Genomic DNA, 17336 nt, shown 5'->3' with positions numbered 1-17336 from the left:
ACATGCAGACTAAAGTTGGTCAAAAGCAGAGTCCTGTCTGGAATTTATTTGAATACGACGGTGAAGAAGAGAAAAGATACGACAAAACTAAAATTAACCCTTTCATGCATAAATTACGAGAACCTTAATCAAGATTTTTTTTTTCCTGTGTGTTTTTATTCCTCTTTAGGCATGAAAAAACAATGTGATTGAATTTTTTTTTTTTTTTTTTTTTTTTTTAAATCAACCTGTTTTTCATGGAGTTACAAAAGTGTCCACTCAGCTACACCATAAATTTTATCCTTGAAGCAAAGAAACATGTATTTAAAACCCAATATCATAAAGTGATATAAAAACAGTGAAATGAAACCATGTTTAATGCAGCTAATCTGATGTTTTCTCACATTTTAACATATTCTAATACTAGTTATTACTCACTTCATGGAGAGAATATGCAAAAAATAAATATTAACAATCGATTTCCACACAAGAACCAATCAAGAACAGCAAAGTTACAATAATGGTATGAGATGATGCATAAATGTCCACTGTGTTGGTTGATATGGAACTAAAACAACAAAAACTCATGAATATACAAGAGAACAGCTGTAGAGTAACTGTCCACTGGAGTGACTTATGCATGAAAGGGTTAATTCCATGCACAAAAATACTACAATAATGGCTTTTGTGGTTGTTTTATTATTTAACTCAAGTTAATACCACATTATTTCTATTATAGCTCATAATATTTAACCCATAAAGACCCAAAGATGCACCAGTGAAGAAAAACATCCACTGATATATAATGTTTAACCCTTTCATGCATGAATTATAAGAATCTTAATCAAGATTTTTTTTTTCCTGAGTGTTTTTATTCTTCTTTAAGCATGAAAAAACAACAACAACAACAATGTGATTGAATTTTTTTTTTTAAATCAACCTGTTTTTCATGGAGTTACAAAAATGTCCACTCAGCTACACCATGAATTTTATCCTTGAAGCAAAGAAACATGTATTTAAAACCCAATATCATACAGTGATATAAAAACAGTGAAATGAAACCATGTTTAATGCAGCTAATCTGATGTTTTCTCACATTTTAACATATTCTAATACTAGTTACTACTCACTTCATGGAGATAATATGCAAAAAATAAATATTAACAATTGATTTCCACTCAAGAACCAATCAAGAACAGCAAAGTTACAATAATGGTATGAGATGACGCATCAATGTCCACTGTGTTGGTTGATATGGAACTAAAACAACAAAACCCATGAATATACAAGAGAACAGCTGTCGAGTAACTGTCCACTGGAGTGACTTATGCATGAAAGGGTTAATACTACAGCTAAACTAAAACTAAGCATTAAAAAAAAAATGAAAACCAATAAAAACTAGCAAACCTGCCCTAAAACTGAATTAAAATTAACTGAATTAGAGAAAGAAAAGTCAAAACTAAATAAAACTAAACTATAATGAACTAGAAGCACTCGGAGAGCGCAGACCTCCGCCAAGGCTGATCAGTGGCCCCCCCCCCGTGGGCCCCCCCACGCCAAGGAGGTTATGTTTTTGCCAGGGTTTGTTTGTCTGTCTGTTTGTTTGTTTGTCTGTTTGTTTGTCTGTCTGTTAGTGTGCAACATAACTCAAAAAGTTATGGACAGATTTGGATGAAATTTTCTGGTCTGCGCCCCCCCCCCCCCCCACACACACTAACGGACAGACAAACAGACAAACAAACCCTGGCAAAAACATAACCTCCTTGGCGGAGGTAAAAATCCAAAACTATTATAATGTTGTTTCCTTGTCGTTTTTTAGTCCAACACCCTGAAGGTTCAATGGACTATTGGTATCAGTTGTCTGGCCACCCGTCCATCGGTAAAACAACTTTTCATGAAACTTCTTCTCCATAACCGTCAGCCAGAATCTATTAAGATTCATAGCAGATGTTCCTTGGGATAAGGTCTACTACGGTTGTTCAAATAACTGAGAAACATTGATTTTTGAATTTTTTTTTTTTTTTTTTTTTTTTATGAATTTTTGACATTTTAAAAATCCCCATCAGTTTATAACACTGGGTTACAAAAGAATGTTTTTTGCAAGTTGTCTAGGTTTTTTCAACTGAATTCGGACCATTTTGCACCGCTAAATGCAAAAATGACATCTGTTCTTCTCAATCAGGTCAGGTTTTTTTGCTAATTTGATTTGGAAAAATTTGATCTTCTCACAAAATTGATTACATTTTTGTGATTTTATCGGTTGATTTTTTATATAGTTCTCACCCAAATAGGTTTTAAGAAAAAAAAAAATCATTTGATCATTTGATTCCTGTTAGGTACAATGGTGTATTCAGAGCAGATGTAGCAGAATACGTCAGGCTTATTTTTGCAAGATCTTCTAGACGAAGCCATTTCATTCACCTGTAATATTAAAAAAAACATTAATCATAAATTGGCAAAAGTCAAATCTTCAGAACTCGTTTATTGCAAGAAATATGAAAGAATTTTGTATCATATGATGTGAAAATGCCCATAAATGTAAGCAAAAATGTTAAAAAGCCAATATGTAGCATAGTTCAGAAAGTTGACCTGATTGAGCAAAATTAATGTGATTTTTGGATTCAGCACACCAAAATTATCCGAAATCAGCTCAAAAAACTTAAACAATAAATTTGCTGTTGACCAGTGTAATGGGACATGTTTGGAAAAAGTGCTATAACTTCAAAACAGTTGAAGATATTGATATAATTACTATTGGCAATAAATAGAAAGTCACATATGGGCTTTCATTTGGTGCCATGACCTTTGACCTTGACTGACCTTGAAAGGTCAAACTGAGGTCATCTAGGTCCAGATTTCTAGAAACTTGTTCTCCAAAACCATCAACCAGAATCAATTTTTTAAAATTTTAAAAATCCCCATTGGTTTATAATGGAAAAAATGTCAAAGTGCTTTAATTTGAAAACAGTTGAAGATATTGATATAATTATTATTGGTAATAAATAGGAAGTCGCGTATGGGCTTTAATTTGATGCCATGACCTTTGACCTTGACTGACCTTGAAAGGTCAAACTGAGGTCATCTAGGTCCAGATTTCTAGAAACTTGTTCTCCAAAACCATCAACCAGAATCAATTGAGATTCATAACAGAGGTTCCTCAGGGTACATTCTACGGAATTTGTTCAAAATAATTGAGAAATATTAATTTTTTTATGAATTTTTAAAATTTTAAAAATCCCCATTGGTTTATAATGGAAAAAATGTCAAAGTGCTTTAACTTGAAAACAGTTAAAGACATTGATATAATTATTATTGGCAATAAATAGGAAGTCATATATGGGCTTTAATTTGATGCCATGACCTTTGACCTTGACTGACCTTGAAAAATCAAACCCGAGGTTATCTTCGTCCAGATTTCGACAAACTCCTTCTCCAAAACCGTCAGCCAGAATCAATTGAAATTCATAGCAGAGGCTCCTCAGGGTAGGGTCTACAGAATTTGTTCAAAGTATTGAGAAATATTGATTTTTGACATTTTTTTAATGAATTTTTAACATTTAAAAAATCCCCATTGGTTTATAATGGAAAAAATGTCCAAGTGCTATAACTTGAAAACAGTTGAAGATATTGATAGAATTACTATTGGTAATGGATAGGAGGTCACATATGGGCTATCATTTGGTGCTATGACCTTTGACCTTGAGTGACTTTGGAAGGTCAAACGGATGTCAATTAACCCTTGGTCCTATTCTTGCTTATACTGTTGTTTGTAGTGTTGTGGTATTGTCCTTTTTTATATATATATATTTTTTTATTGTGTTTTTACTGAGTTTTGACCGTGTAACTGCTTTTTGGAGTTCAACCATGTGGAAAAAAACAGCTGGACTGATTTATATATGTATAAAAAAAAAGAAAAGAAAAAAAAGAGCCCCAAAATATAGACTACTGAGCCAAAATTCAAACACTTGTTGCGTGTTTTATTTTATTTATTTATTTATTTATTTATTTATTTATTTATTTTTACTTCAATGTAGTTAATTTTTTGCATATTTTCCATGTTATTTATTATTTTTGTACATATTTTTTTGTCGTTTTTGTTCATTTAGTTGCTTATTTTGTTTATTTTTCTACATTTTTTAAATCATTCAATTTTTTTCCTCAGTTTTGTTGGACTGATTTAGCTATGTATAACAAATAAGAAAAAAAAAAAAAAAAGTGCCCCAAAATAAAAACTACTGGGCCAAAATTCAAAGACTTGTTGCTTATTTTATTTTATTTTATTTATTTTTACTTCAGTGTAGTTAATTTTTTGCATATTTTTCATTTTATTTATTATTTTTGTACATATTTTTGTCGTTTTTGTTCATTTAGTTGCTTATTTTTCTTTATTTTTCTATATTTTTTTAATCATTTTATTTTTTTCCTCAGTTTTGTTCAGTTTGTGGCTTATTTTGCTCATGTTATTTGTAATTTTCTCGGTAAAACACAGTGGTTTCAACACACACACACACACACACACACACACATATATATACAAAGCTGCAGAAATGGAGTGGACCAGTGTTTTCTTGGCGTTTCAGTGCTAAGGCTGCAGAGGTCGAGCTTGAAAGCCTTTTTCGCCTGCAGGGTGAAATAACAGAACGTACCGTACACCAGCAGCATGAGCTTAATGTAAAGTCACAGTAACGCGTCCTATTGTAGCTTTACATCAAACAGCAGCAGACATCATCTTCTCAAAAGTCTTGAATTAGGATCAAATCTGAGTGAAAACAGAAAAAACTGCAAACATTTATGATAAAGAACAGGCTGTAAAATAGAAATAATCCTCCAGCCTTTTACATCCAAACACAATAAAAACATTTTAACCCAAATATAAAATACACTTACAAATAAAATACACATTCTGCAGCAGCTAGACCTGAATATATGTTTTATAATTACAAATGCAGTACTTTCTATAATAACAGTGCAATTATAAACCAGGAATGATGTTATTTTGACTTTATTTGACTGTATTTCTATATATTCATGTATATAAATATCGAGGTTTTCTATGAATTTATTGTCTAAATTCTTATTCCTTTATCTTTTTTTCCGTTTTGTTTTTTCCTAAGACCTGAGTAATACATTTTTTTCCTCTTATCTACCATATACTTGTGCAGAAATACTGTAAAACATCCTTGAATCCTTATTTTTAGTTGTACTTTTTGTTTCCTCACATCTATATGGTGACAAGTGACCTTTTTATTGAATGTTTTGTATGATAAAATGTCAAATAATAAAAAGAATAATGATAATATTTGTTATGATAAATTAAAAATTAAGATTTTTTTAAAGATTATATTGATAATAAAGTTAAAAAATGGGGGATAAAATAGCATATTATAATTATTTTGCTATAAAAATTGATAAAGGTGAGTGACCTTTGTATATTGAATGTTTTAAATGAAAAAGTGAGAAAATGACAATATAATCTAAAAAAAAATAACTGCCAGGATAAATATCAAAGTAACATTTCTTTTTTACTACTTTTTTTCCTCAGATCTGTATGGTGACAAGTGACCTTTGTATATTGAATATTTTAAAAGACAATTAAAAAAGTGGTAATATATAAAACAAAATGATGATAATAGTAATAATAATAACTGTAATGACATTTTTTTTGTTATGAATTTAGTATCAAAAATGTTTTTGCATCATTTTTTTTGTTGTTGTTGTTTTGTTTTTTAAAGAGATCTGTATGACAGAGACATTTGTATATTGAACATTTTAAAAGAGAAAGTGAGAAAATGGCAATATATATATAAAAAAAGACAAATATCAAATTAGCATTTCTTTTTTTTATTATATCTGTTTTATTTTACTCAACAAAATCATTTCAACCCAAATACAAAATACATTCCTTGTAAACCATGAATGTTATTTTCACTTTATTTGTCTGTATATAAATATATTAATGCATTTATTTATCACATTTTTCTGTGAATTTAGTGCTTAAATTCGTTTTTTGCATTTTTTTTTTCTGTTTACTCTTTATTGACACTTTAATAACCATTTTCTTCCCTCTAATCTGCTATATACTTGTACAGAATACACTTGCACTTATTTGTATTAGTTCTTTTTTTTTCTCCTTACATCTGTATGGTGATAAGTGACCTTTGTATTGTGAATATTTAAATTATATTTATGAAAAAGTGAGAAAATGGCAATATATTTGGGGAAAAAAAGACAAATATCAAATTAACATTTCTTTTTTTTTAACGATATCAGTTTCATTTTCCTCAATAGAATCACTTCAACCCAAATAGAAAATACATTTATTCACAGTTTAATATATAGTACCCATTCTGATCCCATTACACAGTAGTTAGACGCAGAACATTTATGCTTTATAATGGTCTAATTCTACTCTTTCTATAATGACAGTGCAATTATAAACCATGAATGATGTTATTTTTACTTTATTTTACTTATTTTTTTTTTTCTTTTTTAACATTTTTTTATTCAACCTCAGTAACTATTTTTTTCCTCTTATCTACTACATACTTGTACAGAATATACTTGTACTTATTTATAGTACTTTTTTTCCTTACATCCATATGGTGACAAGTGACCTTTGTATATCGAATATTTTAAATGAGAAAGTGAAAAAAATGGCAATATATTCCAAAAAAAAGACAAATATCAAATTAATATTTCGTTTTTTACGATATCAGTTTAATTTTACTCAACAAAATCATTACTAATGACAGTGCAATTATAAACCATGAATGATGTTATTTTTTACTTTATTTTACTGTATATAAATATATTAATGCATTTATTCCATTTTTCTGCAAATTTAGTGTCAATGTTTAGTTTTTGCTTTTTAAAAAATTTTTTATGAGACCTCAGTAACTATTTTTTTCCTCTTATCTACGATATACTTGTACAGAATATACTTATTTATAGTAGTACTTTTTTCCATACATCCATATGATGACAAGTGACCTTTGTATATTGAATATTTTAAATGAGAAATTGCAAAAAACAACAACAAAAACAACAACAAAAAGCCAATATATTTCATTTATGTTTCATTTTACTCAACAAAATCTCTTCAACCCAAATAGAAAATACATTTATTCACAGTTTAATATATAGTACCCATTCTGATCCCATTACACAGTAGTTAGACGCAGAACATTCATGCTTTATAATGGTCTAATTCTACTCTTTCTATAATGACAGTGCAATTATAAACCATGAATGATGTTATTTTTACTTTATTTGACTGTATGTAAATATATAAATGTATTTATTTATCACATTTTTCAGTGAATTTAGTGTCAACTTTTTTTTTTTTTTGCTTTTGTTTTTTTTTTTTTTTTATGACACCTCTGTAACTATTTTTTTCCTCTTATCTACAATAGACTTGTACAAAATATACTTATTTATAGTAGTACTTTTTTTCCTTATATCCATATGATGACAAGTGACCTTAGTATATTGAATATTTTAATTGAGAAAGTGAAAAAAAAAGGCAATATATTCCAAAAAAAAAGACAAATATCAAATTAACATGTCTTTTTTTACTATATCTGTTTAATTTTACTCAACAAAATCACTTCAACCCAAATACAAAATACATTTATTCACAGTTTAATATAAAGTACACGTTCTGATCCCATCACACAGTAGTTAGACGCAGAACATTCATGCTTTATAATGGTCTAATTCTACTCTTTCTATAATGACAGTGCAATTATAAACCATGAATGATGTTATTAACACACTCCCACACATACATGTCTATAAATAGTGCGTCCAATCCTTCATGTGCACGATTATAAATGAACGGGGCTCAAATCTAAAAGGCTACTGAGTATTCTAAAAGTTAAAATAATAATAAAAAAAGACTGTCTGCTATGGAAGCCCAGGAATAAATACAGCACTTCCACTTTGATCAAAATGCACAAATCCAAATGTGTCCAGTCAGACCGGGGGCTCATCAGGAGACAAAGAGCAGAGACAAAGGCTCCATTGAAATCCTCACTGTCCATTAACGGAGCATTTCCAACCAGGAGAGGTCACATTCCTCCATCTTGCCGCTAATAGCCAGCGCTGAATGATGGCAAGGCCTGCTCGGCTCTTTGGTTCTGCTTATTGGTTGTGTAATGAGGACGGCGGTTAAAGGCTGGGGATGAGGACACGGACGGGGACGCATAATGAAGGATTGTGTCTTCTATCTCTGCTTTGCATCATATGAGATCATGTGAAAGTGGTAGAGTCGATGAGATCAGAGTCAGGACACTGCAATCACACCAACACCACTTAAGTTTGGCCGTCGTCTGATAAAAGCATTAGTGTGTTTATCTCAGGGGTGTGAAACGTACGGCCTGCGGACCAAAACTGGCCCGCTAGAGCAGGGGTTTCAAACATGCGGTCCGCCAAAAGTTCCAATCTGGCCTGTGGGATGAATTTACAAAGTGCAAAAATTCCACCGTCGAGGCTGTGGAACTTATTTTAGTTCAGGTTCCACATACAGACCAGTGGCGATTTCTCATAGACTGCAAGGGAAACCCGGCTTCCCCTAAAATTACGAAAATTAAATGGTTAAATATGTTCGGTTGTGTTGACATTTCATTGACTACAAATGTTCAACACATTCATCTTAAAGATGAGTTCGTTCAAATCAGCTTTATCACAAATCAACGGACGCGATGTTGTTCACTTCTCTGTTTTCTCATTCCATCTCTGCTCAGTGCATTTGTCCGTAGACTCTCAGCGTCCATGCACTTCAATGGGACTGAGTGGAACAGTTTTTTTCATTGCCTCAAAACTGGACGGTAATTGGATAAATGCCACCATGTTGTCCCGCCCCCGGACGCCGGGCATCTCTGGGGGTGAATGGAGCTGTGGGTGGAGCTCGGCCGGGCTGGACGCTAGAATCCCACGTGCCGATTGGAGGATCAGTCGAAAGGCTGAATCCTGTTTGATTGACAGGTAGTTTCAGATCTACTCCTTCACTGACACAGTTCAGTTTAATACCGCTGCACATTCTGCTATGAAATGGAGAGAAACCACTACGAAATTACTCGTTCATTTCTTGCACTGTAAATAAAACACACTCATTGGACTTCCTTGTTTCAATTTCACATAATTTCACTGCTTTCTTGTTTCAGTTCCATGATTTAATCATTTCTTGTTCGAGTTTAATATCGTTTTGTAGATAGTTAAATCAGTTAAACTGTCAGCTAGGTCGGAGTGAAAGGAGCATCTGTAGTTTAAAAAGGCTGAAGTCTTCCACCCACAACACACTGGGCCAAAGCAATCTAAGCAGAGAGGACACTGGTCCAGTCCCTGGAAAAGACGCCTACTTGGTACGATAAGGTGACTGAGCATTTTCTTAAAAAGGAACGGAGGGCCGAATGTATGTTTAAATAACTTGACTTTTTTTTGTTTTTTTTTTTGTTTCGATGTAAGTCGACAACGAGCTTCCCCTGTCTGAAAGACGAGCAGCCGCCACTGATACAGACCAATATGATCTACAGTCAAATAATAACAGCAGAAGAACCGACAAAAAAATAAGGACTCCATATTTTCTTCTCGGTTTGATGTGGAAAAAATATGACATTATGCGTATAACTAATGACAACTTCAAATTTTTGCCTTTGTTTTAGTGCGAAAAATAACATCAACCCTTTCATGCATGAATTATGAGAACCTTAATCAAAAATTTTTCCTGAGTGTTTTTATTCCTCTTTAGGCATGAAAAAAAGCAATGCAATTGAAATTTTTCTTCTGAAAAATAAATTTAAAAAAAATAAAAACATTTTAAAAATTAAAAAAAATATGTATACACATGCCTGGCATCTGATATTACTGAACTGGAAGGGGAAGAACCCTCCTGCCTATGTTCATTGGATTAGAGAGGTGATGTTGGGATTAGACTTGGAAAAAATTAGGTATACAGTCTGCGGGTTGGAGGATAAAGATGATAGAACCTGGTCACAGTTTATAATTCATATCAAGAACTTGCCTTTTACCTGATTCCTTGTTTTTACTTAATGCATTTTTCTTTCTTCTTCACTCTTTTACTGCCATCTTAGTCTTCTCAGTGCCCACAGTCTGACTGCTGGGACTTCTTTTTTTTCCTTATGCAAGAGGTCCAGAATGTTGGTGATATGACCAAAATGATCAACATAAATTGGTTTGAGTCTTTTTTTTTTTTTTTTTGGTGTTCTGTTTGTCTGTGTGTTTATATGGATATATTTGTGGGGATGCCACCTGGATGGGGGGGAGGAGGGGCAAGTTTAAGAATTGCATAAAATATGCCTTAAAGATATAATTGTAATGGAAAAATGATAAATAAAGTTGTTCACAGAAATTATGTGTATCAATTAAAAAAATAAAAAATAAAAAAGTAAGAGAAAAAAATAAAATAAAATAATAAATACAAAAAATAATAATGAAAAAAAAAAAACAATTCTTATGAACCTATTTTTCATGAAGTTGCAAAAATGTCTGCTCAGCTGGACACCACATGTTTAATTTTTGACGCACAGAAACATGTATTTACTGATAAATTGTGTGAAAACTATGGAGAGGGCTTGTGATTCTGGGGGTTTATCCTCAGGAGAGATCTACATAATGTTACCAATTCATGTCAGAAAAGATATGTAGTGTCTTCAAACTTTAATAAAGATATGTGTAAAAATAAAAACAAAAAAAAACAATGAAAAGAACAACAAAACCCATCAATATACAACAGAACAGCTGTAGAAGAGCTGTCCACTGGAGTGACCACTGTGCATGAAAGGGTTAAATTATGAAAATATTTACATTTACAAACTATCCTGTAACAATAAAATGTGAATAACCTGAACAAATATGAACAACCTGAAATAATAAGAGCTTTATTTATATAGCACCTTTTAAAACAAAGTTCACAAAGTGCTTTTGACAGACAAAGCAGAGGGCACAACAGCCGGATACAAGATGCAAGTAAAAACGCTAAAACAGAAGCAACACAATAAAAGAGATGTGTGCAACAAATGCAAAAACATGACACTTCGAATAAATTAAATGAATCAGAATAAAGAGGGCTAAGAGAACGTAAAATGATGCAGTCAAATCAATGTAAAAATAAAGGAGTGAGATAAAACAACATGTCTGAGAATGTCAATTAATAATCAAACAGGATAAGATTCAGATGTTAAAAATTAAAAATCAAATGAAATGTCTAAAGAAAATTAAGCACAATTTAACTATTTTCTGCCTGTTACTAAGTGTTTAGTGTCTTTGTGGCAGATACTTCAGGGAAAAAATAGGACTGACAAGGCCGCTCCAGGACCCACAAAAACTGAAGTCAAGGTCGTCATGGAGACTGATGGACAAACAACAGTGTCTTTGTCGATTCGATCCATCATGCACATATAGAAATGATAAGTTCAGGCACAATATTCTTAAAATTGCACTTATTTTTCTTCAGAAATTTCATTTTTTTCAGGTTATTCACATCTTTTTTTGTTTGGATAGTTCACAAAAGTAAGTATTTTCATAATTTAATGGGTTTTGTTTGCACTAAAACAAAGACAAAAATTTGGAGTTGTCATTATTTCTAGGTTATTATGCTTTTATTGTACTGGTCCAGCCCACTGGAGCTCAAATCTGGCCCTGAAAGAAAATGAGTTTGAGACCCCTGCGCTAGAGGGTCCGATCTGGCCCATCGGATGAATTTGTGAAATGCAAAAATCGTTAACCCATAAAGACCCAGAGCTACTTTTGTGGCAGTTTCCAAATATTTAACTTTACTTAAGTGATTGATCATCATTTATCTGTATTATAAAATCATTTATATGTATTATAAAAGCCAAGTGGCCTCTGTGGACGTGCATGTGTGTGTATGTGTCTCAGAAATCACACAAAATCTGTACAGAGCTGACTGCTGCAGTTGGTCATACTTATGCAGTTTTGGTCAAAGAACAGACGAGCAAAAGCAACAAGTTGATAGGACCAATATTTTGGGAGGTTTTAGTAATTTTGGAATACGACTGCCTTACAATCACTTTGCTATGGCCACAATGTTTTGGCGGTGACCGGTGGACAAATGTGGTACAGCATGCACAAATACACAACAGCATAAAAACGACCACATCTAGAACCCGTGGATGGGTCAGCACGCTAGTTGTGACATTATCCTCTGTATTTTGTGTTTATTCAGTGAACATCAGGTATTTTCGTATATTTAATTCACTGATCATGTAGATGTTCATAAAAGCTTGGATTAAAGTTGAGGGTTATTATATCAGAAACAGAGAAAACTAAAAAAAAAAAAAAAAGTGGCTTTTTCAGCAAAGATATCAATGACAGAACATAAAAGTATTATTTTGCACATGTTCTTATTTGTTTTCCTTTATTTTATTTGTTATTTTATTTGTTTTTGTTCCTTTTGTTGCTCATGCTGATTACCAAAAATGTTCAGCTGTTGGTTGAACGGGAAAAAATTCCAGTTTAGGGTTTCAAAATAAAGATTATGTCGAAAAATAAGGTTTTCATTGACTGTGAGTATACAGGGGTTGGACAAAAAAATGGAAACACCTTAAAAAATCAACAAAATATAATTTAATATGGTGTAGGTCCGCCTTTTGCGGCAATTACAGCCTCAATTCTCCGAGGTATTGATTCATACAACTTGTGAATTGTTTCCAAAGGAATTTGAAGCCATTCCTCAGTTAGAATACCCTCCAACTCTTTTAGAGACGATGGCGGTGGAAATCGACGTCTTACTTGAATCTCTAAAACTGACCATAAATGCTCAATAATGTTGAGGTCTGGGGACTGTGCCGGCCATACGAGATGCTCAACTTCATTAGAATGTTCCTCATGCCATTCTTTAACAATTCTAGCTGTATGGATTGATGCCAAAATGTTAGGTGTTTCCATTATTTTGTCCAACCCCTGTAGATGTTCATAAAAGCTTGGATTAAAGTTGAGGGTTATTATATGAGAAACAGAGAAAACTAAAAAAAAAAAAAAAGTGGCTTTTTCAGCAAAGATATCAATGACAGAACATAAAAGTATTATTTTGCACATTTTCTTATTTGTTTTCCTTTATTTTATTTGTTATTTTTTTTGTTTTTGTTCCTTTTGTTGCTCATGCTGATTACCAAAAATGTTCAGCTGTTGGTTGAACGGGAAAAAATTCCAGTTTAGGGTTTCAAAATAAAGATTATGTCGAAAAATAAGGTCTCAAAGTTTTCATTGACTGTGAGTGTATATGTGTTTCACCTTTCCACTGTAATGGTTCAAGAAAACTTTAATAAAAAATGAGTAAAAAAAAAAAAAAGCCAAAACTGTTATTCTCCTGGGTCTCAGGAGGATATGGGGTGTGTTCCATAAAAACCATAACTTGTGTGAACCCGAAAGTCAAATTTAACTTTGGATGTCCGCCTCTCTTTTACTCACAACTTCTAACCTATATCCACTGGGCTCCATTAATTAATTTGTCATGTTTAACACCCCCCTCCCCGCCTTTTACAGCGCCCTATCTTAACAACAAATAACATTTTTTAAGACAGCAGAGAGTAATTTCCGCTTTTGTTGAAAAAAAGTGACGAAATGTACATGTACGAGTTACTTTTTCTATCTTTTTCTAATGATTCTGTGTCAGCGGGCTAATGATTTGGTTAGCTCCACCGCTAATAGACTCCCCAAGTCACCACAGATGAATATTTCCCAGTAGCAGCTGCTTATCTCCACGGTTCAACTGTAGCGGTGATTAACAAGAGACGTGAAGCGGCCTTAAAGGACACTTAAAGTCGAGTATATCATCTCCTATTTGTTTCACTTCATTCCTGTCAAACGCTTAAGTTCACTTGGTCGCTCTGTTAAACCACGCAACAGGCCTCGTCGTTTCATCATCTCCATTTGTTGTGAGTCATTCACTCGTTGCTCCTTTGAAGAATCTGATCCAACAGTTTCTGCAAAAAAAAAAAAAAAAAAAAGAAACAAAGAAGAGCATAAATATTCATATGGCTAAGTCTCCTCTGACAGAATGATGGTTATAAGTCATTACCTCACTGCCCACAGAACGTCTGTAGACATTTTCCCTATAAAAACAGACACATGTACACATTTACTAGGACTCCCAGGCCATGCAGGATTCCACATCTGAGTCCAGGACCTGCTGCTGGAGTAAAAAAAACCATTATAGGCCACAGCTTATGTGTTAAGGTTATGATAGTTTTGGATTTTTTATTATAGTTTTGACTTTTTTTTCTCTAATTCATTTAGTTTTCATTAGTTTTTAGAGCAGGTTTGCTAGTTTTTATTAGTTTTCGTTATTTTCTAAATGCTTAGTTTTAGTTTCTTTCTATCTTTTCTCTTCTTCTTTTTCTTTTCTCGTCGCATTCAAATAAATCCCAGACAGGACTCTGCTGCTTTCTCCCAACTTTAGTCTCCATGTTTCCAGGTAGAGTGGGGACGAAAAGACGACTCTAAACCACAAGTAATGAGAAGTGACGGACTGTTAAATATTATATGGTGCCACCAGCTAAAATTGCTTGAGGGAAAAAAAAATCGATTTTATATCAATCTGACATCGACAAAGATGAAAATGAAGGGAATTTTATCCAGAATTTTTATACATTTTTTAAAATTATTTTTTATTTATAAAGAGCACTTACAAATGACAATGCCACAATCTGTTACATTCTTCCTCATACACATATACAGGGTGGGGAAGCAAAATGTACAATATTTTGAGGCAGGGATTGAAAGACAGTGTATGACCAATTAGTTTATTGAAAGTCATGAGAATTTATTTGCCACAAGAAAATGTACATAATAGAAAATGTTTTTATTCTATGTGTCCTCCTTCTTTCTCAATAACTGCCTTCACACGCTTCCTGAAACTTGCGCAAGTGTTCCTCAAATATTCAGGTGACAACTTCTCCCATTCTTCTTTAATAGTATCTTTAAGAAAGTCGACATTGTTGTGTGATGTTCTATTGGTAGCAGGTTCTAAAACGTCCCAAATAGCAGAATCCAGAGGGTTTAGATCTGGGCTAGAAGGCGGCCATAAACATGATTCCCAAAAATTGCTAAAGTTGGATTTGTTGCTGTTGTCAACAAGTGTTTCGGTGTTCGTGTGTAAGATTTTAACTTCAAATCATATTTTACTGCATTTCTAACGCTCTTGTTGTCTACCTCAAGTTCAATTGCCATTTTTCTCATGGATTTGGTTGGATCCTTTAGGATTTTGGATTTGAGAGCTTTAATAAAAGCTTTGGTACGTTTTTTGTTTCTTCCTCCACTTCCAGACTTTCTCGTAATAGTTTTGCTCATAGTCATTCTCTTCTTTCCATTATAAACAGTCTTTATGGACACTCCAACTATTTTTGAAATCTCCTTTGGTGTGACGAGTGCATTCAGCAAATCACACACTCTTTGACGTTTGCTTTCCTGATTACTCATATAGGCAAAAGTTTCTGAAAAGGTATGGATAATAGTGTTAGGTATGATTATGACATCAGTATATGTTTGGTTTCAAAACAATTGACGTAGTGCCTGCTGAGAAAAAACAACTAAATGTTCATTGTAAATTTTGCTTCCCCACCCTGTATGTATATTTATTCCATAACATTTACATATGAACAGTCACAGATCATCTGAGTATTTCTCAATGTAGCTCTTTCAGATGTTTTTAGACCTTTAGGTAAACATTGGTGAGAACTATTTTCAACAAGAACATTGGAAGCTTTCACATTGGATGGTTTTTCAAAAACAAAATTCCTGTGTAGCAGTATAATGAAATAAAAAAGGGTTCAGGTTAAAGGTCATAGGCGAAAGAGAGAGAGAGAGAAAAAAAAAATGTCTAGAATTTTTATACATTTTAGTTAGTTTTGTAAACACACAATACAGTTTCAGTTGGTTATTGTTTTTTTTGTCTTTTAACTGTAGTTCTTATTTATTTCAGTTACCAAAAATGTTTTTACAACTCTAGTTTTCGTCACTTCGTAAGTTTTTGTTAACGATAATAACCTCGCCTGCAGCCTGGGTGAATGTTCGGTGGCGGTGCAGTGCAGCCCGGCGCTGCTCAAGGGCCTTTTGTTCCACATTGAACACTAGACTCATAGAAGCAGCACAATGACACAGTTCACAGCTCTGCTTCATTATGACACAAAGGCTGAGGGAACGGGACATGTGTCTGTACGTCCACCACAGACACATGAACAGATTTATCCAAGATTTGTAATGATATATAATAAAATAGTAGAAAGAATGGAAAAGATGTGATGAGTCTGTAAAGTTTTAGATGCTTCTTTTGAGATCAACCTAGTCCTGTTATCGAATACGTGTGACACAAAAGCAAATGTTTGACAATGGCGACCTCTAGTGGAACAGCAGGCACATTACTTCACCTGTATGCACTTTCAGAAAAGCCTCAGACAGATTAACCCTTTCATGCATAGTGCTCACTCCAGTGGACAGTTATTCTCCAGCTGTTCTCTTGTATATTCATGGCTTTTGTTGTTTTAGTTCCATATCAGTAAACACAGTGGACGCTTATGCATCATCCCATACCCTGTAATTCATACCATTACTGTAAATTTGCTGTTCTAGATAAACCTGATCTGCACTAACATGTTTGAGGGCAAAAAAAAAAAAAAAAAGCAACTTATTATTAAACTGTAATTAACAGTTTTGGTTTTTTTTGTTTTTGTTTTTGCATATTATCTCCATGCAGGTATTGTTGAAATGTGAGAAAACAAAGTAGCAGCATTAAAAATGTTTTTATCTCATAGTTTTCACACAGTATATCAGTAGATACACGTTTCTTTGCTTCTAAAATTAAATGCATTATTTTGTAACTCCACATAAAATCGGTTCATAAAAAAAAAATTCAATCACATTGGTTTTTTTTCATGCCTAAAGAGGAATAAAAACACTTAGGAAAAAAAAATTATCTTGATTAAGGTTCTCATAATTCATGCATGAAAGGGTTAAAGAAAAAAAATATCATCTTAATCCACTGTTTTTCAACCTTGGGGTCGGGACCCCACATGGAGTCACCTGGAATCCAAATGTGGTCACCTGAAATTTCTAGTAATTGATAAAAAATAAAAATTAAAAAAACATTTACAGCAGTGGAGGGAATTTGATTGGAAACTCAAGACCAGATTTTTTCATACTCCTTTGGTTATATCTTATTTTGTCAAGGATCCATCTACAGCTTTATGCTGGAGAAATTGTGGTAAAACAGGTGACCATACACACATATTTTGGGACTGTCCGAGCTTGTTTATATACTGGAAAAATATCAAAGAAGAAATTGAAAGAATTGTAAAAAGAGAAGTCCCTTCAAATGTTTT

Source organism: Sphaeramia orbicularis, chromosome 19 (assembly GCF_902148855.1).
Source record: "Sphaeramia orbicularis chromosome 19, fSphaOr1.1, whole genome shotgun sequence".
Taxonomy (NCBI): Eukaryota; Metazoa; Chordata; class Actinopteri; order Kurtiformes; family Apogonidae; genus Sphaeramia; species Sphaeramia orbicularis.
Note: the sequence above shows the minus strand (reverse complement) of the source record.